This window comes from Caloenas nicobarica, chromosome 1, assembly GCF_036013445.1.
Source record: "Caloenas nicobarica isolate bCalNic1 chromosome 1, bCalNic1.hap1, whole genome shotgun sequence".
Taxonomy (NCBI): domain Eukaryota; kingdom Metazoa; phylum Chordata; class Aves; order Columbiformes; family Columbidae; genus Caloenas; species Caloenas nicobarica.
Genome location: NC_088245.1, coordinates 116,829,445 through 116,854,698, shown reverse-complemented (window position 1 = coordinate 116,854,698; position 25,254 = coordinate 116,829,445). Strand labels below are relative to the sequence as shown.

Below are 25,254 nucleotides of genomic sequence, written 5' to 3'. Positions count from 1 at the left end.
GTTGCAAATTCATATGCTCAAGGGTTTGGAAATGTCAGAACCATGGCTACCCTCAGCACTGCAAGCCTGGAAAAATACCATTAATTTTATGTATGTCCTCCCCAAGACGCTCAGTTCTTTGTGGCAGGTCCAGTGTGATAATCCTGGTGGCTCTGAACGAGTCCATCATGCACACGCAAAAGTCTTAGCAAAGACTTATGAGTCTGTCAAGTCTGTGAATAGGATTTCTTATAGAAAGCAAAATATATTTTTAAGTCCACAGTTGCTGATTCCGTATTAGCTTTAGAAATGTTTAAGCAACATAAATTTTAAGAGAGGAATGGTTGGTGTTAGTTAGACTGCTTGTGTTTCAGTATTTTGAAATGGCTGAGCTGTTTGTGGGGTTTTTGTTTGTTTTTGTTGGGATTGCTTTTGCCCTGAAAATGGACTTCTACTTTTAATCTGATACAAAAACTGGAAAATATTCACCCAAGTCATAGGCAACTGAAAATTAAGTTATAATGGGCAGTTTTAGGCAATTGTAATACAAATGTTTATACTACTTGGCATATATCTACAAATTTATTTACATTGTAAGCTAAACGAATCAAAATGCCTACTGGAAAAAAAGCTTGTAAATGTGCAAGTAGTCTATGAGATCTGCAGCAAGCTAGACCAGTGGAACAGCAGAAGGTTTTTCTTAAACTCCTTGGCAATTCGCCCTGGAATAAGAAGTGACAATCAATAGATTTTAACAGTTACCCACCACGACAGAAAGATAAACAAAGCCTTGCATGGCTATGTGCTTGATTTCCTTGTTTACTGCAAGGCTGTATCTTGAACAGTCAGATTTCAGTTCTATTTTTAGGCAACATTTAGGGAGAGTAACCGTGATACCCAGAGGTCCTACGAGCTGTGCATTTCCCAGGGAGACCTCAGGGAGCAGCTGATGTCTTGTTTGCTCTTCCAAGGAGAGGGGCTGTGAGCCCTTTCTTTTCCTGCCAAGGAGGACCTTTCTTCTCATGCCCCTGGGGACGTGGCAGGGGTGTCCTCGCGGGTGGGCAGGGCTGCCAGCACCAGCTCTGCGCCACACAACCCTGTGAACAAGCCACCAAGAGCTGCTGGATGAAGCGGAAATTGCATTTTGCAAAATAAGCCTGAAGTTTAATCATTCTTGAGGTAATGTACATAAGAAGGAAATGAAACTCCTCTCTAGAAGAGTCATGCATTTGCTTATTGTCTGAGGAATTAAGTATTGTGAAAGGGAAAATGGGGTCTATAAAGTGTTGTGTCAGTTTGTTGTGCAGCTCAGAGGGTAAACTTGCCTTTTACTAACTATAGATGTAGTGATATAAACCACCCCTTGGGGCAAGACTTGAAGCTGAATTTAAAATGAAAGAGTTGATGTGATTATACTATAAAATAATACTGAAAACGAAAGCAAAACCCATGAAGTATTCATATGAATCCTTCAACTGACATTAGCCTCATGAAAAATCTGATTCTCTGTCATCTGCGAGCATTTCACGAGCAGGATGACTTAGTGCTGAGGAAGCACACAGTTTATTTAAACATCCCCTCCAGCAGCTGTCGATGGGTTTGAAACTTCCCCACATCCCCTCAGGGGCTCCTGGGTGAAGGTGATGATTTTGGTTCAGCAGCTTAGGGGACGGGCACTCTCACTGCCCTCTTAAGAAAGGTAATGTGTCTGCCGAGACTTTTATACGGCATAGCTAACACAAATAAATCAATTTAACAAACACTGCTTTTCACTTTTCCCATAAATGTGTTCACGGATGCCTGTGGTAGCACTTACGGAGGTCAGACCAAGCAGCTGTTGCCATCATAATTTCCTATTTTCAGTCTTGACAGAACTGCGGTTTTCTCTCCTCTCGGAAAGACTAATGTCTGATCTCTGCTCAAATTTACTAAGTAAATAAAACATCTGGTGATGTCTCTTTGGGCATTTAGGAGTGTAAAAACTGGTGAAGTAGGTTCTTTTGAGCTGGTCTAGACTGAGGGCAATCACTCCCATGGCAGCCATCTCTGCGCTGCCTAAAGGCAGCCAAAAGGCCTCTCTTGGAAGGCGACGTGTATTCTACGGTTGGACAGATGACTCCCACCCTTTAGCTTTTATTCCATTTCAAAGATAGACAAAATATGTAATTAATATTATTATTGTAGTTATTTTTATATATTATACGTCATATAATATAAAAACATTATATACTATTCAGATTACATTATTATTTTAAATACAATATGTAATAATAGGATATAATATAATCGATCTAATTATAATTGTGTATCACTATTATTAATATCTGAAAATGGAGCTGGAATAACTTCTAGTGTGCTCATCAGCAGAGAACCCATGTTTCAATGCTGAGTCTTTATAATGAAGGTAAATTGCATTTAGATGCATTCATAGATGCTTCAGCTTGGACAAGACTGTTTGTTTTTCCTGTTTGAAATAGTAACACACTTCTATTTGTACCTCTTACTTGTACACTGAGTAAATGTAATACAGACGTTCATGAAATCTGAGGAATTGCATAACAGTCAAAATTCAATGACTACAGACTTGCATTTGTTAAATTATTTTTGCATTGTGATTAATCATTTAATGTGATTCCTGGTCACTCTGAAATAACCAACAGCTTTGTAGGGGCTGCAATGCATCTACGACATAGAATCACAGAATCATTTTGGTTGGAAGAGACCTTCAAGATCATCGAGTCCAACTATGACCTAACTCTGGCACTAAACCATGTCCCTGAGAACCTCATCTACACATCTTTTAAACACCTCCAGGGATGGTGACTCCATCACTTCCCTGGGCAGCTTGTTCCAATGCCTGACGACCCTTTCCATGAATAAATTTTTACCAATATCCAATCTAAACCTTCTCTGGTGCAACTTGAGGCCATTTCCTCTTGTCCTATCGCTTGTTACTTAGGAGAAGAGACCAACGCCCTCCATGCTACAACCTCCTTTCAGGTAGTTGTAGACAGCGATCCTACAACCTCCTTTCAGGTAGTTGTAGACAGCGATCAGGTCTCCCCTCAGCCTCCTTTTCTCCAGGCTGAACAGCCCCAGTTCCCTCAGCTGCTCCTCATCAACACAGATACATGCCAGACAGATGAAGCAAAACACCCCGCAGCAAAATAAAACAATTACTTTGCTACCAGAAAAATGCTATCAGCTACAATTAAACTTAGTATGCTGGCTGTAGAGGTTATTTCTGCAAAAACATGGGCAGCTCCTAGCTATTTTTATAGCTATTTGATTATAACGTCGTATAACTGCTATGGAGTCACAGCCGCAGTTTCCCTTTCTTGGTGGTGGTGTAGTTCAAAAGCTCTCTGGCTTTGCACCTGACAAGCCAAAGGCATATACATTCTAATCTTGTCCGAAACGGAGATGGTACCAATTTATCTCGATCTTTTCTAAATTGAAGTAGTTAATTGACAGGGGTGTGTGTGCATGTGGCTGATGGATTTCATCTACGCTTCTCTTTCAGTTAATCTCTCTGGCAGTTGCAGCACATCCTGCCTATCAACCAGTCCTTGTGTGGGCTTGGGAGAAGTTCAAATGCTGTAACTAGAAAAGGACTGGGCTGCGAACAACATACAGCAGAACTGAAACTAAAGTCCCAACGTGTTTTGCTTATTGCTCAGACCTCCTTTGCAGTATGACGTCTCACCGTGCCCCAGATTAGGAAGCTTGCCAACAGGGACTCTTTGAAGCCTGTTTGATAGACCACATTTTCTACTGCTGCTTAAATACATTGCCCTTTCTAGACCCGCAGTGCATAAGTAATTAGTATTTACCAAGTTCTAGCAACAATTGGTCTTTATAGGACTCGAGCTTAATAATCCCCTTTAAACTTCTGCTGACAGTCGTTCTCACCTTTCTCCTTAGGATTCAATTTGACCAACATTTAAGCAGACAGATGCTGGCACTCCCATCACTCTAAGTGGTTCTGCTCACCCACAGCATCTTGTCCCTGTCCCTGGGCTCCGTGTTTCTTCATGCTATTGTAAATATTTGTGCAGTTGCTCAATGAACTGATATAGCTGGGGAGGGAAAGGTTGCTTTCACACTTTCAACCAAATCAGTCTCCTGATGCTACTTTGCCATGTGGATATAGAACCAATTTTACCAGCAGAGGAGAGGAGGCAGTGTATCTGAGTTTGATGGCTGGAAGCAAGGGGAGAGCAGGACATCATCTCTCAGTGGCTGTGCTGACTTTGAGTGTTTGTCAAACAGTAGATCCTTCAGTTCAACCTTTTATTTCATATGATGCCTGCTCCTAAGGAATTCTTCACAATCACTGTTATTTGTCATGTTGACTAAGTGCATCTAGTGACGTCCCACCCTGGGAGCTGAGTGTGTCTGGGGCTGACTGTCACTCCCTGAGATGCCATGTATGAGACCTGGCATCAAATATTCAGCAATAACAAATGGGCAGAAAGAATTTGCCATGGCCTATCTGAAAGACAGGAGTAAACCAAAAGCTTATTTGTGCTTACATGTTCCTGTAATTAAACCACTACCACACTGAAGTCTTAATCCAATTGAAAGTTCTTTGATTACAGCATTTAAAAATGTGCCTTCACTACGAACTCAGCAGGCCCACTTAATTTGTAATTGTAAACATTAACAAGTGGTACAGGAAAAATTAGGGCAGCCTGGAGGATTTGGGGATGCTGCTCCTGAGAAGAATATGGATGTGCTGCTCAGGAGTGGAGTTGATCGGAAACTGCTACCAGGCAACCTGGGACAAGAGGGGATCCTCCTGAGATGAGGGTAGGCTCTGCCTCGTCCCATCTCATCTCACCTCATCTCTTTCCAGAGGGAGAAGACTCTTGTGAGGGCCTCCCCACCACCGTCTTCTCTGAGCACAAACCGAGCAGCCTCACGGGAAGCAGAGCGGGGCCACGTGCTCTTTTCCTCAGGGCTGCCAGAGAACCAAGTGTCAGCAAATGACCTCCACAGCAAATTTAGTTAAAAGTCTTTCAGACTGGCTTTGTTACGTGCATAGATACAAGAGAAATTAGGCCATCTAAATCATTGGACAAAAAAAGACGCCAGATGCTGGCTTTGTGTCGGTGCTCTTTGGATGGGGGCAGAGAGGTCGTGATGGTCATGAAAATGACCATGACAACAGCAGTGACCTCTCTGACTCAGCATGGTCTTTGGTCCCATACCTGCCTTTTTATTGAAGTTTTATTTGAGGTCACTGGGATAGAACTTATTCTTGACTCAACTAAACTCTGGCTCTTGTATGTAGCTTTTCTACCAACTACTTTGTTGGCCCATTATTGGTTCCAGACACCAAAGTAACAGGACAGGAAAAGGCACAACAGACAGTTGACCATTTCGAATAATACAAAGTAATCAAATTAATCTCCTTTTATAATGAAATGAATGAAAAAGTGGTGATAAAGCAACAGTTACTTGAAAATGTTATTGATTAATCGTAAATTAGTATTAGGGGCAATCAGAACACCGTAACTCATTTTGGTAGAAGAAAGGTCTAGTGATCATTGCTGTTTCATGGCTCACCTGCTAGCTCTACTAAACTGCCATTTTGAAGGCAGGTGGAATTTGAGAGGACGGCCTAGGTAGGGTTTGTAGGTATCCATCTCCTGCCGGTGCAAGCTCTGAAGTAGAAAAGGCAGCAGATGAGCATGTAGTAGTCTCAGGGTTTTGAATTCTACCTGTTATTTCTGTCTTAGAGAAGAAGGCTTCCTGTGCTCAGTGGAGCATATCCAGCACATTAAAGGGCAGCACTGGGCTCCTTCAGAGAAAATTCTCTAAAATTTTGGAAGTCTGGGAAGTAGAAGTTCAAGGTAAAAGATAAAGTTACTGTCGTTGAACACGTTACTTCCCATCACCTGTTAGGGTAACTTGTTCTGAGCATGCTTCAACTGAAAGCTGTTGTGCCTTGACACAAAACCTCTCCCTGGAGGTTCAGCCAGGGCAGTCCCTGCCTGTTCCCATCCTTCTGGCCTCATCCGTGTCTTCCTGCACCCTCCATCAGCCCTCCTTTGACACCAACATGAGCCAGACCATGGAGCCAAAATGGCAGAAAGCAAATCCCTTCTGCCGAAGGGTGAGTTCTAGCTGACTCCCAGCAGTGCTGGAGGAGCCCCGGAGTCAGCGAGGAGGAGGGAGGGTGGCAATGGAGGCTGGGCACAGCAGAAAGGGAGTGGGACTGCCTTTTCGGCTGCACCGAGTTGTTAGACAGGCTTCACTATAATGCCAAACCACACCTCGAGCCCCAGTGTGCCACTGCTGAGTCTGGCTGGGCGAGTGTGTGGGACGGGTTACCAGCAGCTACCTCATGGGCGGTAACGTGGCCATCTGCCACGGCTCCGTTTTATTGTCATGCTGTTAATGCAATTGCCTTCTCCTTCAAAGCTGGATTTACCTGCAGCCTTAAAGGACGTGTTCCCATCATGGGGTGAGTCCCATTATCTGCAGGGGTAGACCTGAGGAGCTTAGACCTCTGTGTGCAGGCCAGCCTGCAGCTGGGTTCTTGTCAAATGCAGTCAAGGATGCTAAGCTAGAATTAGAGAAATATAAAGCACACGCTAAGCATGCGTGCCTGTGCAATGGTGTTACTGAAGAGGCTGAGGCAGGAGGACATTTTGGGACAAGACTGGTATCTTCTAACTTTAGACCCCTACAGTGTAGACGGCTACACTGATGTAGCTGGCAAGTCTCCCTTTGGCATCAACTGGAGAGAAGCAAGGCCTTATAGGACACAGTTCATCCCGTCCTGGTGTAGGTACACACATGTCAAGGTGGTACATACTCCTCTGAAATTTTGAGGGGGCTAAATTCTGCTTAGGCAGCTATTTTTAAATGAGGCAGTGGTGCCCTACAAGGGCCTGTTTCTTTCCAGCCTAACACTGCAGAGAGCCTTCAGTGAATTAATTGCTGGAGCGCACACTTGGCCAGAGGAATCCCACCATTTCTCTCCCAGGACCTGAAGGATGAGGAAATGTGAACAACATATTTCTTCATGTTTGCAGAATCATAAACACATTCTCATCGCAAAGCAACAACCAAAAATTGCATCAGACTTGGAGGGAAAGGTAGTGATGAAAGAAGGGACTGCATTCCATTCTCCAAAGGACAAAGAACAAAAAGCTTTTGAAAGAAGAAGAAAATTGCCACAAATTCAGCTTTGTGCTGGACTAACACAGATATTTCTATGCAGTGTGATGCTGACCACACAGCTGCTTCTTTACAGCTGAGCCTTGACACCTGTAATGAGGTTTGTTTTGGTTTGTATTGCCATTAGCGTCTTAAAATCCATTTCTTGTTTAGAGAAGTGTTGCTTGGCTCCCCTTAAAGGCAAAAGTAGATGCTACTTGATTTTCATTCTGAACATTAATCTACATTTAGGGCTGTGTAAACACTCGAGGCGATGATTGTTCAGAAATAGCACTGTACTGTTCAGTGTGGATGCCCTGGCCTCTGCTCCAGTGTTTTGCCAGCTATAAGAAACTGCCAACACACCTACGTCTCCTGGGCAGTATAAAGAGGCAAAGTGTTCTTTGCTGCCGAAAGAGACCTCTTGTGCAGACACAGTTAGTTATACTAGCAACACACTAGCAGCAACTAGAACATATTCCATGGATAGTACCCAGTTCCTCCAAGGCGTGGTGGTTCTGCTATAGCAGCGAGAAATGAAGGTTTGTCAATGTAGCAGTATCCACAGTAGGGATGTTCTGTCAACAGAGTGCACAGGTTAGACTTTGGTAGAGCTGTGGTACCTGAAGTGGTACCTATTGTGCTTGACCTTGATGTCTGTACATGTTATTTCTTTCAGTAAAGTTTTTGACTGCCAATTTTGACTCACTCATTCTGGATCTGTTGGTGAGGAGCTACTTACCATAATAATGGGAATAAACACTCCAGAGAGTTTTTGAAACAGTCACACTTCATCACAGATTGCTAAACTTCCCTTGCCTTATTTTATGTAATAGTATGCAGTCTATTCAAATTACATTTATTCTAAATACATCTGAGATGCTTATGTAAGTGTAAAATATATGTTTAAGAACAAGTTCTTCCCCCTCCTGAAATCTGGGCTTCATCTGCTGTGTTATTTAAATGAGAGGGCACAACTGGCCACAGCATAATGGTATTTATCTGGTTGCAAAAAAACCCCATGCACTCCTGTAACATTTTTGAAAGGAGGTGGGCATATGCTCTGAGAGCTTCTTTCTCCTTGGGAAGAGTGTGTATCCCTTTGACTCTACTTCTCCTTGGGACAAGAAAACATGCAAAACAATGCTGTCATTTAAGCCAGGCTGCTAGTATTTTATCCTCCAAGGGTTAAATAGCGTCACTGCACAGTTTCACTTCCTCTCCATCAGAGACAGTACCACACTGTATGAAATAATTTGTGTTCCTTTCCTATTCCAGACAGACTTACAGAGCACACTAACATGACTGCTGTGTCAAACATTCTTGCATTCCTTTAGCATAGAGCAATTGAAAATTAATTTTTGAGAGGGTTGGGTTTGGGGTTTTTTGACCTCTTCTCTAAATGGAAGTGATCCTCAGAAAATGTTGCATTAGATAAGTAATTGGCCTGGATATAAGCCTTTGCTCTTTAGAGGCATTTTCAAGTGTTTGAAGTGATAAACCATGTCTCTAGAGACCAGTATTTCAGCAGATTGCTATGATTCTGTCTGTGGCAGATGTGATAGATGCCTAAGTTCAGATATGCATTTCAGGTGAGTAAATTTAGGCTACTATTAAACAATCCTTTTGGATAATGTAAAGGAAAATACTTTTAAAGAAGAATATGGAGAATATGCCTGTTGGGTTATAGATAAATGACGGCTAGAAGAAGAGCTCTTTGACAGCTCTCAACAGCAGCATGTGTGACCATGCTATAGACACATTTGGTCTGAAGGACCTGAATGGGGACAGTGTAGGGATAAGAGAGGAAATCAGGGATATTAAAGGGTAATTCCACACTGCGCTGCAAGATGCTCAGCATTCATGCTTAGGCTGTGCTCTTGGTCATGCAGAAATAGTGACAAGACTGGTGACAAACTACAATGCTGTTACTTATCTTCATATTCATTTTCTTAACCAACTGTGCTACGATCTGCCTTTCATGTGCATCATCTCAGCCTCTGAGCAAGTGCAGAGTTTACAGTCAGGTAGAAATGGAGACACCATCACATGGCATTAGCTGGGTCCCTCCACCCCAGAAACATCCCTCCAATTCAGGCCATCCTCAATATGTGCAGAATAAAACTAATGAAGGAAGAAAAAGTTTGCTGCATGGGGAGTAGGTAATAAAGTCCACATCACATGATGATTCAATGGATGAAAGCCTGAGAGCTTACAGAGACCCTGTGGAGGAACAAATGGAGACATGAAAGAGTGATGATCGATGCTTAGTATTCGAAAGACATATAAACAAATCCTAGTTAAGTCTCTCTTCTAGGTGAATCACTGCCACCGGTATTAAAATGTCAAAAGTTACTAATGTTCAAAACGATTGCTGAGGTGGCAGTTCTTTTCTAAATCCCTGGTTTCAGTTGCTCCATATCTTACCTTTGGAAGTGGAATTTCTCCATTAGCCTTGACTTGGAAATGAGAAATTGGGGACTTTCGAAACTCAATTTTAAACAATGCTGCCCAGCATAAAATAGACTCTGTTGTTCTTCTGAAAAATATGTGTCTGCCTGACATTTTCTAGCAAAGCTGCTGGCTTAAAAATTTTCAGTCTTATGATTTTGACAGGTTGAGGGAAAATGTGAAAGGAGAAATACTATATAGATATTAGGGTTTAGGAAAAATTATTTTGTATTTGGTAAAAGCTAAATTTCATTTTTTATATTCAGAAAAAAAGGAATTACTGGTAACACAGATACTATCAAAAAAGAGTTTTGAAACCATTCTTTCAGTTACAAATAATTATTCGATTTTATTAAAAGGGTTATTTGGAAACATCATACAGGTCCAGTGTAGGCATGATAATACAAGACATATTCTGAGAGAGAGAGCGCAGCTCAGATGTGCCTACTACAAAGCCCAAAGCTCACCTAACACACCAGCTGGTTACCTGTGGTTGGGTTTGCAGCAGTAGAGCTGGGGGGAAAGCAAACATTCGGGGTGTCGTGGAGACAGGACTCCAGCCTGAGCAAAATTAATTACAGGTGTGGTGGTGATCAGGGCTTCAGAGAACACGCTTAGCATGGCCTAGATAAAATGGCTCCAAATGGAATTTAAAAAAAAAAAATAAGGATTTTTTAAGCTCCATTACTTTGGATGGCAGAGAGTAAGTGCCCCGTTTTTGTGCCCCTGTGGTGGAAATGGCTGCTGGCAAATGATGACTCTGTAGACTGATATTTTTGCCTGGAAACATAAATCAGTAGCTGAACTGTTATTAACAGAAAAGCAGAACTTTTATAACAAAGCAGGTATCTTGCTTCTGGAGCAGTGGTTGTCTATCCATGACCCACAGGCTCACTGAGCCCTGTAAGGCAAGGGTGAGCAATTACTCCCTGCTCTGCTGAACCTGATTAAAGTCTTTCCAATTAACAGCTCAATAGTAACAGGACACCTGCAAGAGACTGTAAAGACTGACAGCGGTTCGCTTTTTTAAAGTCTTTAGGAATCACTGCTCTCACAGCAGAGGCGCGTCTTTTAATTATGTTTTAAATGAATCCCTTTTATAAACGGTTAAGGACACGCCATGAGGCAGCCGATCAGTTCACCTCGTCAGTAACCTCTTTCTGGCATAGATTCATTTCTTTTCAGGAAAGCACTTAAGTACATGCTTAACTTTAACCACCTGAACTGTCCCACTGGAGCCACAGAGATGACTCATGAACTAAAGTTAGGCCCCTGCTTGCGTATCTTGCTGACTGTGGGCTTCTGCAGCATCTACTGCCAGATGTTTGGGAGAGGAAATGAAAGAAACCCTGTAGTGGACAGTTAAGGGAATAATTTACTAACAGAGGAAACTTTGTATTGCTTCCAAATATCTGAAATGTGATCTAACGTAACTGTAGATATTTTGGTATTCCAGACGTAGGTTTAAAGCATTTTTAGTCCAGCTCAGGTCTTGATCTTTTATGTTTATTCCCTTGGCTTCTTCTACAATGCTCCAGACTGTCTACATCGGGCTTTATCAACTCTGAGGTTTTTTCCTAATATATGTATGCATTAACATTCTTCAGGCACTTACCATTAAATACAAAATAGCTGGGTAAGAATATATAAGAAAAAAAATTCTATGCTCAGTGGATGTAACCCTGTGTTGTAGAAAGGCCAATATAAAAGATGGTGGGGTTCCCAATATACCTCTACTTTTGGAATCCATACACTAGTTTTCTTTTCTTTTTTTTCCTTTCCAATATGCTCATCTTTCATTTGGATTGTCTTCTGATGTCTCCTTAGGGGAACACAGCACAGTCTCTGCACAAATAGCCTCATGTTGGGACAGTGTTAACAGGAGACCTCAGCCTGAAAATCTCACAACAATTTTCTATGCCATGAGCAGCACCCGTTACAATAAGGTCTTTCATTCAGATTATACAACCCCGCACAATGCCCCACACTGGTCAGCTCATAGAGTCAGAGCCCAGTTTTAAACACAACCCTTCCCACAAAGCAACATGCAGGCAGGATACCTCTAATATATTCTGTACAGGATGAATGAGAAAATTAATTGCCACTTGCTAGGACCTTGTGCATTTGGTAGAAGTGCTGTTTGTTTGTCTAGCTCTGGGTTACATGGAGTTTTAGAGAAAAGTACTGCAGACTTGTGGCAGGCTGACGTGATCTCAGACAGAGCAAGTGAAAGATTTATTAGGGGAATCTCCATCTCCTTGAATACGGCTTTCTCCAAGGGCTAACACTTCATTTCTTCCCAGTACCACCTCTAAGTGTTTTAATTCCCCAAGTAATGGCGATAGAACAAAACTCACCATCACCTGTCTTCGCCACCAGTGTGGACTTAGCCCAGTGTCTCCTGAAACCCTCCTGGACCGTTCATACACAGATGGCCATCTCAGATCTTACCTGAGTTACTTCCACTGGATGAAATTGTCTCAGCTGTGGTTCCATTTGCTGGCAATTTCTGCAGAGAGGTCAGTCGCTGACTGGGTCTGACGCTTACTTTAGAAGCAGGTTGCTCTAGCACAGGCCTGAGACAGGCTTAGAGGGGACTGCATAGGATGCCTTGTCTTGCTAATACATGGCCAGGGGATTTTCTGCAGGGGAATGGAGATCTGCAAGACAGCCCTTTCTGCGAGCACCAGCTTCATTTTGAAAAGCCCTGGAGAAAGAGTACACAAGAGGCCACACTCAAAATATAACCGACTGCTTTAAATTCCTTCTGTATGAGTTCTGCCTTTCCTTAACGTCTATGGGAACTCTGCCAGGAATTGCCCTTGCACTACGGTTTCTCCCTTTATATTAGTGTCCAGCAAAGTCTGATCTCCACATTAACTCAGAAGATGACACAGCACTGATTTCTACTCTGAAAGAGCAAACAAAGTTATCGTGAATATGTACCTTATTCTTGACCTTACTTTCATCCTTTATGAGAGCTACCTTTAGTTATGTCATACCCTATATGTCAGACCTCCCTTCCTTGCTAACATTAGAAGGGAAACAAAGGCTTGTTGATTCTGTGACGTACTAGAGTTACTCTCAGTTTCCATCCAGAAAAGCCCTTTCCACCATTTATTCTGCTCAGGGAAGGATCATACATAGCAGTGGATGAAACACTGACTGATATATTAGTAAGTTCCTCCACTGCTATTGGAGCAGCAGAGCCAGGAAAGGAATAAATAGCTACAGTTTTTCACTCCAACTAGGTAGCCCTAATTGCCTAAAAAGTCCTTAGGGTGTATCTTTTTTTGAATTGTTACTCAGCTTGCAGTCTACTTACATGACTGTGTGATACGCACGGCCACCATCAATGTTGCTCTATACTGAGTCTAAAATATAACTCAGAATAGAAGAGGAATACTCAGCACAGCAAGGGCATTCAAAAAGGTCACATGCTGGTTTTCTCTGGTGGAGAAGAAGGGTTTCTGTGGTAGGTAGTTCCTCTCTCTCCTGGCTTTTGAGCAGGGTTTGAGCAAGGAGCCGTCCCTCCAGGGAATTCTCGCCTCACTCCAGGCAGCTGCTGTCAGGGCCAGCAGCTCCTGCACAATGGATTCTTGGTTTGGGCAAGCAGGGTGGCCACTGTGGGTACTGAGCTACCAGTCTGCTCAGAGCTTTGCAACCTGGGCTCATGCTCATAGGCAGGTGGGTCACTAAGAACTTTATAAAAAAGTAGCCCTAGGCTCATCAATATACAGCAGTATAAAATTGTTTCAGGGCACATGACCTTTCAAAATGCATTACCTTGCGTTTGGACTGCCTTAGCTTCCAGTCTACCTAAGTGCCTGTGTAATGTGCACGACCACCACTGGTGTTGCTTGTACTGGATCAGCAGCCCCTCACCCTGCCGTGAATGACAAAGAAGCAATTCCCCGGGCTCCTGCCCTTTAGGGTTTGATGTATATTGCAGCAGGAGACTTCTTGCTCTGACCTGTCTTGCTGCTTGGTAAGAAGCAAGAACACCTTAATACAGAAAAGCTGCAGCTTTATAAATAATGTTACAGCTCCTATTCCGGATTGCATCCTAAAGCTCGCTGGGGGATGGGGCCAGGGCAGCTGCTGCCCCTGCACCAGGTCCTGGTGCCCGCAGGGTCCTTGGCACTGAGCTCCAAAGGCACTTTTCCAGCCCTGGGAGGTCCTGTGCCCAGGGAGTGGGTGGTATAAATTCAGAGATACCTCTCCTTTAGCTCAACTCAGCTGATGTGAAAAAAACGCCTTTGTCCCTCCAGGGAGTTTAACTAACATTTCCCTACTGTGGTTTGACCGACAAACCAAAATGTTTCAAGTGGCCCCTCACCTGTAGGGGCGACTGGAAGAGCGAGGCACGGAGTTTGGGCTGCAGTCAGCCCCTTCGGCCCTGCTCAGTGAGTGTGGTATTTGTCCATTAAAAAGCAAAAGGTTATTCTGGATTTGGATGGCAAATATTTAACTTGCTGGTAGGCTTAACCACAATAGCTTCCTAACTCCGGGTGCTTTCCTGTAGGCATTAGATATATGACTTTGCTACTCTTTTCAGGCTCACTCTGTGTTGGCTTTTTTTTTTTTAATATTACCGTGTACGTTTATGGATGAATTGTTTCATATATATTTCTGAGAAGAAAAATAATTTTTACAAATGCATGGATGCATATAAAAAATTAAACTGGTACCCTAAAAATAGCAACATCAAAAGAGTTCTTAGCAAGTAAAGAGACTACACCACAAAATGGCTTTATTGAAAAAGTGTCTTGTAATGCTTATTTAATTCTTGTAAACAATGCGTCTTTTAAAATGTGAACTGCAAAAATTACACACAATACTTTGGTTCAGGAATCTGCTGGTTGATTTTCTGAATCACTGTTTTTAATATAGGGACTGTGGGCGTCTAAAAAGGGTTCTATATATAATTCTGAAGAGCCATCTCATTCAGTTACTTCAACTTACTTTACCAGTTTCTCCTGATTCATTTTTTTCTGAATGCTGAGCATTTTAAGAGCACAGACTGAGCAAAAATGCTCTATATAGATCATTATAGTTTGCAGCTCCATGACTTCCCAAGAGGTTATTATATCTCAAGCAGTGAGAAACAGCTCTCACCGAGCAAGAAATTATTCCATTGTGCAGTATTATTCAAGCAATTAGAAATCATACTGTGTACAAAATACCAGATCTCTAGGTAGTAATTTCTGGTGTTGTATCATGCCCACTTAACTGTGTAGCTACAGCAAAAGAAGTACTATGTTAACAATATGATTTTTAAACCAATAGACTAACAGATTAAGAAAAATAAGAATATACTGTAATTGCAATGCACCTTTCCATTGGCTTTAGATATCTCCATTCCCCATTCCAGAATCTCCTGGATTCTTAATTTGCCTGCCATTCATAAACTCTCCATCTGGTCAAGGAGAGTGAGGTGTATTTATTTGAAACCCATCACAGCGATATTTTATAGCACAGAGAAGAATTTCGTGAGAAGCAAGAGGTAATGTGCATTTTCCTTCCACAGCACTCCTGACTCTAACTGCTCCAAAATGCCCAAAACCTGGGCTTCCATTTTTCTTGGCTAGTACAACAGACTGCCATAAAACTAAGCAGAGCATTTCTAAATATTTCCTTCTGAAGACGGGTAGTCAGGCTTTTTCTTTAGAAAATGAGGTTGTATCAGCCTATTAACTTGAAGCATTGTGTTAAGCCCAGCTTTGCAAACTATGTAGACATGAGTTAGGAGGGCCAATGCTTAACAATTAACCAGCTCTTAGGGTGGAACTCATTTATAGACAGAAGTAGAAACAGACTAATTTATTTTAAAGCCAGTTAGGATACTTTTATTGATATTGGCTTCGTTCAATAAGCTCCCAAGCACTTAATGGTGATATTAATGAAAAAAAGTCTCACAGCATGCCAGTGAGATATGGAAGTGCAAAAGCATGATTAATACCTATCTAAAATTCACACAGTCAGTGCCAAATAAGACCATAGAAAGAAGAGTTCCCACCTTGAATGATTCTGGGATATGGCTGCTTAAATACAAAATGTTTTCTCTAAAGAAGCAGGAGAGATCCATGGTGTGTGCTGGTCCAGGGTTTGAAAACCATGCTCATCTGCGTGGGGGGGTACATTCGTGCTCTAAACTGTTTTAAGGCCCAGAGAGCAGCATGGGGTTACATCAGTGTTTCCTCACAGTATAGGAGTGAGGACATGACTCTCGGACTGATCCCTTCAGAACTGCTCCATACGTCTGGCAGACAGCCCATCACCGAACTCCGAGGTCTGCGTGTCCTGCCCGTGGCTGCCATGCCCCGCGTCCCTGGGGAGGCAGGTGACATACTATGAGGAAAGTCTTGGTGACCCTTCTCCACAGCTATGCCCTTCAGACATCGCTGAGGGACTTCTTACCATACACTGAAACCACCAGGCACATGTCAGGGGCTCAAGAGCACCTGTGATGGGTGAGCGGCTGCGGGACTGGGGGATCCAGTGCCAAAGGGCACAGTCCAAGGGGCACCGGACCAGTCTGTCCCAGGAACCCCAAGGTTGTGGGAATCAGTGCAAGTCACTCTGTGACACTGGCCCTCCACGCTATAAAAGCATCCATAAAAGACCCAGTGTTGGAGGGAAGGAAAGACTGAGTGTGAGAGAGGCAGAAAAGCACAAACATTTCTGTATGTAACGTCTACATGTCATAAGGCTTTCTGTTACCATGGCAATGAGCATGGTATAAATACCTAGACAGATCTCCCTTGTGGCAGTGCATTCTGCTGCTCCTATGCTGCAGGGCCAGTCTGTGTACAGACATTTTGATGGGCTTCTTCAGACCTGTTTTATACGACTGTCAGTGATTTTGTTCAATCTCAGACCAATAGTCTAACGGGCAAAAGTGCTCTTTCCACTTCATTTACCACGACTTGCTTTCTGGCCCCTCCAAATAAGCAAATTATTTTCTTTTTTTCCAGCATAAAGAGGGAGGATTATGTCCTTATTAATTTGTATTCAGGCTAAATAATCAATAGGAAGAGCTACATGCTGGTTGCTTTAGTTATATTTGAAGTCAGACTAAGCACAAGCATTTCCAATAACAACTTAGTGCAATCAAAACTGCTAATGCTATTGAATTCTGATTTGTAAAGGAGCTTTAATCGATCCAGGTTAGGCAGTCACAGAGAAGCATAGCCTAAAGCTAGGTGCAATAATTCTAAAAAAAATGCCTATGTTTCATAACACAGAAATCTTTCAATTGATTTTTTCCAGGATGTGTGCAGTTTTGCATGAGATACAGACAGAAATACATGGATTTTGTTTCAAATACCAAGCATGATCATATGTATAGAATCTAAACACTTTATTTTAAAAGGCTGACCACCTCCTTAATTCATTTGGCAGGTATGGTAATGGCAGTGACCAGATTTGCCAGGACATCTCTTTTCCATTTACCTCCTGCTTTTTGAGTGTAGAGCTGAATAGAGGAAAATGAAACAGTGGAAAGATATATCAGTTCCCTTATATTACAGCTGTGCAGGACACAAACTACTTCAGATGGGGGAAAAGCATTTCTTCATTTTGAAATGAGGTTTGTTCTTACACTGAGGTAGCTAATTCAAACTCAAATCCAAGCTAGGACAACAAAGTTGGTATTTTCCACATAAATTAGCTGGGTGAGTTGCATACAGGAATCCCATATAGGTTAACACAACCTGTTGTGCGGAAAACACGATAAAAATGTCAAGCTGCCCGATTTTATCTTATGATAGTTAACAGAAGATCAAGACAAAATGGGAATGAGAGAAAGTTACCTTGAAATAAATCCATACTAGGATGAATTTCTTCCTGTACTCCTCTAGACCCTGGTAACAGGCATGTAATATAGAAATAGATGGGGCTGGGAGCAGGAGGAGAGTCATGGAAAAGCCAGGCGATGGGATGAAAGAAGCCCTCCTGGTACCAACACTACATCACTTCTGACAAGTTGAAGTTTTCCAGAGCAGCACTTATTCTCCCTTTATCTTCTGAATGATACAAAGAAGAGGTCAGTACAGACCAAATGTGAGGGAGAAGAAAAAAAAAGTGAATGCCCCTCTTAACTGAATTGGGGAAGGTTTGCAGCTGATATAATGAAGAGTAATATTTTATTAATTCCAGCTCCTTGGTCCTCTTAAAATAAGTCTGAACTTCTTTCTCCAGCAAAAATGTTTTTTCCTCACTCTTCATTTCTAAGGCAAACAATTAAAAGTAACAAGGCAGAGCAAGACAGAGCACCAAACAGTTTGGAAGAGGAAAATCTGTGCCAGCAGTGTGTGAGAGCTAGTCAAGATGTGTGTTTATCACACTAAGTGTATTTGAGACTCAGTTCTAATAGATTTGTACTGCAATGGCATGGTTAAACTGAGTAACAGCTTGTACAACTCTTCACACTAAATAATGTCCTGATCCTGCAGTACTTTTAAACTGAAAACTCATTCAAGAACTGAGAGACTGAATTGGCCTTTCCTTGGGTGCAGGTGAGGTGATTCATTCAGTGACTGGAGGGGAAAGGGGACATTGGATGAGTCACTTCTGTTTGTTATATGACAAGCACCTTCTCCTAATTGGTTGCTTAACCAACTTTCATTTCCATCTGCCACCTTTTGACCAGGATGGAGCATATAATCCACAGAATGTGGCTTATACTTGCTTCTTAATGGTGAAATAGATTATGGAGGCTATTCAGTGAAGTTATACAACTTGAAAAAGGAACAGAAAAAAATTGCTTGGGCTGACAAAACAATTCTCAGCCATTGGCTTGATTCTAATCTGAGACCTATCATCTCAGCTGAGGCCAATGGAGATGCAAAAATGCATGAAAAAATGTTTTCCTGATCATCTGGGTTTTTTTCAGGCATTAATCACTTCGAATAACAAATAGTCCACTGAGTTAGTCGTAATGTCTCTCTATCCCAGCACCCCTTTCTCCAATAACAGCCAAACCTGGATGCCTAGAAAACTTTAGAAAAAGAGGGCAAGCATATTCCCTACATTTCCCTGTCTCTAGCAGTCTACAGCTCAAAGATCTCCCTGTTCTTATATTCCTGGAACAGATTTCCCATGCCAGGAGGACATTCTTGTTACAAGGACAATATCTGCCTGCAAACTACAAGGACTACAACTGCTCATTGCTTTTACCCTGTGTGCACTTCCACGTGCTTTCCTGAAGATCAGAGGCAGCTTTTGCCGGAGAAGGTGAATGCTGCTCTGTAACTCCGAATGTTCAAGGAGCACTCCTAAGAGACTTACCTTGTGTGGGGACTTTCCCCAGCCATTCATCTAAGGGCAGAGAAAGGGCTGTCCCTAAGAGCTGAGACTGCTGCTTTCATGAATGAAGCACATATATGTACATGTACTGATAGTAGCTCCATCATGCCAGGTGATGCCCACTAAATTTGGGCATAGTCCACCAGAATGAAACGAAGTTTGTTTGGAAATTGTGATATACTAACCAGAGACATGGAAAAAAAACAACTTTAAAAACAATCTAGAAACCATACTACACTTAAGGAAGTATTAACATTTTAAAAGTGTACACTTCATGAATGATAAAAAATACTAGGAAAGAGTTGAAGGGCTCTGTTTAACATTTCACTTCCATGTGAGCAGAACGTTAATTGTGTCCCTGATGTGCCAATACCAGTTTTGCACTGAGAGAATTTCCCTAATAAGGGTTTTTTAACTTTTAAGTCAGAACACGCACCAAGGTAAACATGCTGTTGAGGTATGAACACCGTCACTTCCATAAGAATGACAGTGTCACTGCTGTCTATCGGTGACACACGTCGTAAAAAGATGCATTCTTCCACAGAGCTTTCCCTGGAACTTTGAGCAGCTACAGGCAGGATATCCTCTGATGTCACATAGTCTCATGTGCCAACATCAAGGGCGTAAAAACCAGGATGTCCCAGATATGGTCGTGCATTAGCTTGGAAGCTGGACAAAGTTACCCTTCACAGGCTTTTATGTATCTATCAGAAACCGAACATGGAGCCCTGGAGTGTGTTAGAGACAGTTTTATAAACAGCAAGAAGGGGAAAGAAATGCAAGTCCCTCCTTTTCTCCATTCCATTTCAAGACTGTGAGTTGGGCATGCCTTGCCATGGTCTTTACAGTGAATAAAGGCATTTTTTCCTCTGCTGTTATCAACAAGATGTGATATCCATGTGACTGCTCTGCATTCAGCTGGCACCTCTGACAGTCTTGCCTGCTCTCTGTCCACCAGCACTTGCAAGTGGCCTGTAGCCTCAGATTAAAGGGATGACTCTAAAGCGCCCGGGCACGCTGCTGCCCGACAGCTCACTGCTCCATTGAGTCTTTCCCGTAGGAAGGTTGTAGTAGCCTGGGAGAGTACTCCTACACATAGATAAGCACATTCAGAATAACAGTTTCCGATGATTTTGGGAAAAGCCAGGGCAGCCAGCAGAGAATCTGCAGCAAACTGGGACTATACCTGTGGGATTAGTAAGGGAAACATTTTGCCTAATGTCAGAGGAGGTTTTAAAATGGACAGAAAAAGGAGAAGAAATATTTTTTTGCAAGATACTAAAACCTAAAAAAAATAAAAATGAAAAAAGGAATTATCCTTCTGCAACAGGCTGTACAAAAATATACTCCATAATCCAAGTGATTTTGGTAAGGTTGTCTCCTTACTGTACTGTTACATCCCTCAATATTAACTATAAAGGCAGCAGTGTATGTGCTTGCAAATGGGTGAGTGTGACAGCACTTAGGAGGATGAGAATAGAGTTTGTTTATTTCTGCCTGCCTTTTAGTGAACGAAAAACGAAAATTCTAAGCCTTGCTGTGCGATGCTGATCTCCACATTCGGCATCTGGGATTGATTCTGCAGGCCTGCTGGGTGCGGATCCCCCTCCACATCTCTGCCGGTGCGGGGCCACAGGCATGGGGAGCGCAGCATCCAGCCCCAGGTGCTGCCTTGTTCCTGCTTCCTGCGTCTCGTTGCAGCCAGCAGGAAAAACAAGACAAAAATCCAGCCGGGCAGCTGAGGAATTGGCTTATAGAGTTAAATGCGAAACAAGATTACAGCAATGCATGACTACCAAACTACTGCATTTGCTAAATATTTAAGCAGATAATGCAAATAATTGCAGCTAAAACCTGTTCTTTCTGAGAAAAGAATATTGAGTGACAGGACAGGATACTGTTTGGCTTATGTAAGGCATATTAAATGAATCTTAGCCAGTGTTGATAAGTCTATCAATCCACAAGAGGGAAAAAAATGCCTTAAAGGAAATAAACGTAGCAGGAAAAAGAAAATCTGTATTCAGGATGGTGCTCTGGGTACCCAATTGCAGCACTGATGGAGAGAGCAGAGGTGAAAGCGAGAAGCAATACTATTCCATATTGCTGTCCTGATTATCAAGCAAAGTAGCTGAGGCAGTGTCAGTTATTTAACTTCAACTAGGTGTGTAAATAACACTTTATCTCTGATCCTTTTAAGCTTTTTAATTTTTTTTTTTTTTTTTTTTTAGATTCAAGAACTGAGAAACATACAAGGAAGCTCGCAGTTATATACCTGGAAAAGAGCACAGAGCAGTTGTCTCTGTCGTTGCTCATGGACGCTGTATTCAACACAGTGACATGATGATAATCCTTACCCGAAGGAGCGGAGGGCACTGACATTTCTGTTGTTCTAGCTGAATGAGGTAGCATTTTTAAAAGCATCCAAGTGCAGTTCTGGTTGAGAAGTCATATGTCTGAGTTAGCTCCATGTGGTGCCAGACTTAATAACCCCTGCTGAGAGGCAGTGCCACATTTACATGACTGTACAGGCTTATGGACCAGAGCGGGATCGTAAGCCTTATTTTCAGAGTTTCTAAGTGCCGTACAAAAATAAATATTTAGACATCTAGACATACAAATGCACACTTGATAGATTTATAAAAGTGCTTACATTATTAGGCACCTAGTCTCAAATAAATGTAAACTTTAAGGAATGAAATCCTTCTAGAAATCTCACTAAGCATGATGTTTGGTCTCCCCTCTAAATATTCAGTAAGATCTGGCCCAGTGTCAGTGAGGCCTTAAGTACTTGTATGGCCCAGTTCTCTCTGAAAAGGGGATGCCGGGTTCTGTATCATGTAGCTACTTTTATTATTTCTATTGTTTTCAGACACCTGAGTAAGCAATCAAATCGAAGATAACACACATAATCTCTAACAGAGCAGCATTTTTACCGCTGCCATATCAGCCTACGGCCAAGACTTACTTCCTCTTCCATTGCTTCAAGACATGATGCTGTGAGGATGAACAGAAGATGTCCGAGGCAAAGAAAGATACAGAAAAGTGGTGGCACATCCAGGGCAGCAAGGAGCACAGCTTCTGCCTCAGTACCGGCATGGCCCATGGTCACAGGCTTAAAACTACTTGGTAGGGCTGACCATGCTGCTGCACAGCCCCTTCGGTCACCCTGGCAGGGACCAAGCCCGTGTGGTACGTAAGAGATGCTGAGAAAGTGGATCCTACAGAAAGCAGTATTTTCAGCAGGAGTAGAGGGTGACATCCTTTGACTCGACAGTGATTCAGAAGTCATTCTGGAGGCTCCCAGATCCACATTTATGAGGTTTCTGGTGCAACTGCCCAGATTTTCCTTTTAATTGTCTCCTTCTTGCATTAACTTAGGTAACCTTGGACTTAACACATACACCTGCAACGAACTCTAGACTCAGTCGCTGGACTGGCTGTCAAGAACAGTCAGATGATGACCTGCCCTACTTTACATGTTAACAGCATCTTGCAGCTGAATAAAGGGTTGATTAAGAGCAACCACTGTAGAGGAATCTGTAAAGACTGTTGTACCTGTGACTGATAGGCAGACCGTGCCTCTTTCTTCCTGAGGGATTTGCACTTGACCCAAGCTAGAAGTGTATTTATCATTTCCAGGCTTTATTATTGTAATACCCTATTCCTGCATATACAATTGCCAAGTTTAAAGTGAAAATCAATTCACAACATCACATCTTCTCAAAGACAGCCTGCAACCAACAATACCTCATCCTTTATGTCCTCTTCTCTCCTCTGCTGCTACCCTGAATACTGCAAAAAATTGAAAAATTCTATTTTCCTTCCCAGTGCTCTCCAGGGGAGTGGATAATCTACCTGAGGGCTGGCTGCACAGTGTGTCATTTGGATCTCCCACAAGAGCTCCAATGGACAACTGTAAAGAGTAAGTTTGTGTCAGGGCAACAACTGGATCTTTTAGAAGTGATCAGGAACAAGCTACACTTGTTTTGAAGGAAAATTCAAGACGATTTCTTTAGCTCTAGCCCTATGATTTACCATTTATGCGGGATACCTAGATTCCTATGAAGAGTGCTGTAGAGCCACATACTTAGAAAAGGCAAGAGGAAATTGTATGCCTATAAAATACACAGCTATGAACACACATCTCCAAGGATTCTTTAAAAAGCTGCTCAGTCTACCAGGTACAATAATATGATCTTATACTCTGGATATATCATACAAAGATTTTAAGTACTTCAGAAAAAAAAAACAGAAAAAGAGGACCGCTGCAGTGTCAGGACTACTAAGTACTTACTGCAAACACTACTGATAATTAAACTTTTTTTTCCTATGTTTCTCCATTTAATAACACAAATATCTTTCAGCAGCCAGTTGAATTCCGGCTGTATGTGCCCCATCCTGAACAGTAAAGCTGTCAGCATGCGTGGCTCTGCAACACAGCACAATGGGCATATTTCACCTCTGGGGCAAAATGTGGCCAATCTCAAGGGAGCATCGCATCCCTTCTGCACTGCAGAGTTCACCTCATGCTCTTGTACAGAAAATGTCCCAGGGTTTGGTGGTGTGGCAAGAGGCCAGTGGCTCAGCGATTTGATTAATGTAATGGTTGGTGTCTTCCATGGAGAAGAGGTTGTGCCTGAGAGGATACAACTAATACCAACTCTGAAACTACACTGTGCTGGTTTTGGCTGGGATAGAGTTAAATTTCTTCACAGCGGCTTGTATGGGGCGATGCTTTGGGTTTGTAATGGAAACAGTGTTGATAACACAGGGACGTTTTAGTTATGGAACAGTGCTTGAACAGTGCTTGCACAGGGTCAAGGCCTTTTCTGCTCCTCACCCCACCCCACCACACACCAGCTGGGGGTGCACAAGAGGCTGGGAGAGGACACAGCCGGGACAGCTGAGCCCAGCTGACCAAAGGCATATCTGAGACCACAGGACCTCATGCTCAGCAATCAAAGCTGAGGGAAGAAGAAGGAAGGGGAGATGTTCAGAGTGATGGTGTTTGTCTTCCCAGGTAACCATTACACGTGGTGGAGCCCTGCTGTCCTGCAGATGGCTGAACACCTCCCTGCCCATGCGAAGTGGTGAATGAATTCTTTGTTTTGGTTTGTTTACACGTGCAGCTTTTGCTTTACCTACCAAACTGTCTTTATCTCAACCCACAAGATTTCTCATTTTGACTCTTCTGAGTCTCTCCCTCATCCCACTGGGGAGGAGTGAGTGAGTGGCTGCGTGGGGATGAGCTGCTGGCTGTGGTTAAACCACGACAACACTTCCAGCCTTGCTCTTCCAAGAGGGAAGTTTCTTCTGTATTGCATTATCTGAATGCCAGCAACTCAGTTGCACAGGCCCCTGAGGGTCCATTGATTATTTTAAAAGGCTCCATGAAAAGTAATTATGAAAAGATTCGTTACAGGGAAGAAACCCTTAGGGATCTACAAACTAAAAAAAAAAAAAAAAAAGGCTGAAAATCATAGGTTTAAGCTGCTGCTCTCTCCTTCCTTCCTTGAAGCCTCTACTGGCAAGGTATGGAAATGGTTTCAATCACCTCCAAAAACGACAGAAGATAAAGGCACTCAGCACCTTGCACAATCAGGTACTTCATGTCCTTACCCTCCCTGGGGCTGTGCTCCTGACAGCAAATGAACTGATAGCTCCTGCTGCTCCCACCAGCCTGGTTCTCTGTGTCATCCACCTACACACACTCACACATTCATTCTCTCCCTCATAATTTATTCATTCAATTTATTTATTTATGTAGGTCATTTCCAGTAGTAGTTTAACAAATAATGGCAGAAGTGAAAAGAGGAAGAGAGAAAATAAGTTAGGGAGAGAGCTGGTGGCACACGGGGAATGGCAGGGGAAAGCCTACTCTGCTGAAAACAAGATGTACGCTGGAGGATCATTGCTGGTCTTCTCCTCAGGCAGAGCCCGAGCAAATTCCAAGTGACATCAGCTACGCCAGCCTTTGCTCGACACTGACCTCACACAGCTGATTCACCTGGTGCCCATGTTCTGCTCTCTGGACTTACACAGTCTTTTTTATTGTACTTGAGGCCTTTTAGAGCTCTCAGAACACTACTTCAGCATTTAAAGACCATTATTTTGGTTTTCCCAGCATTAAATCATGTAGTCAATAACTGCGTTATAAAGCTTTAATCCACAGGGGGCTTTGCAGTAAAGAACAAGCATATTTACATTGCCTAACCTATGAGTCCAAATTAGATTACTTCCCTTTATTTCCCTTTTAACCACACTCTACAGAAACTCTGTTTTCTACATTGACTCCACAGGAACTCTAAGGAAATTACCTTCCTAAAGATGTGATCAGACAAGGTG

At 42.6% G+C, this 25,254-nt stretch overlaps 1 long non-coding RNA gene across 1 annotated transcript; it reads left to right on the top strand.

The window, feature by feature from the left end:
• Window positions 1–895: 895 nt before the first annotated feature.
• Window positions 896–24,406, top strand: LOC135990021 (uncharacterized). The gene is made up of 3 exons (XR_010606368.1): window positions 896–1,158; window positions 21,138–21,311; window positions 21,779–24,406. It is a non-coding gene; the product is annotated as an uncharacterized LOC135990021 (long non-coding RNA).
• Window positions 24,407–25,254: the final 848 nt, after the last annotated feature.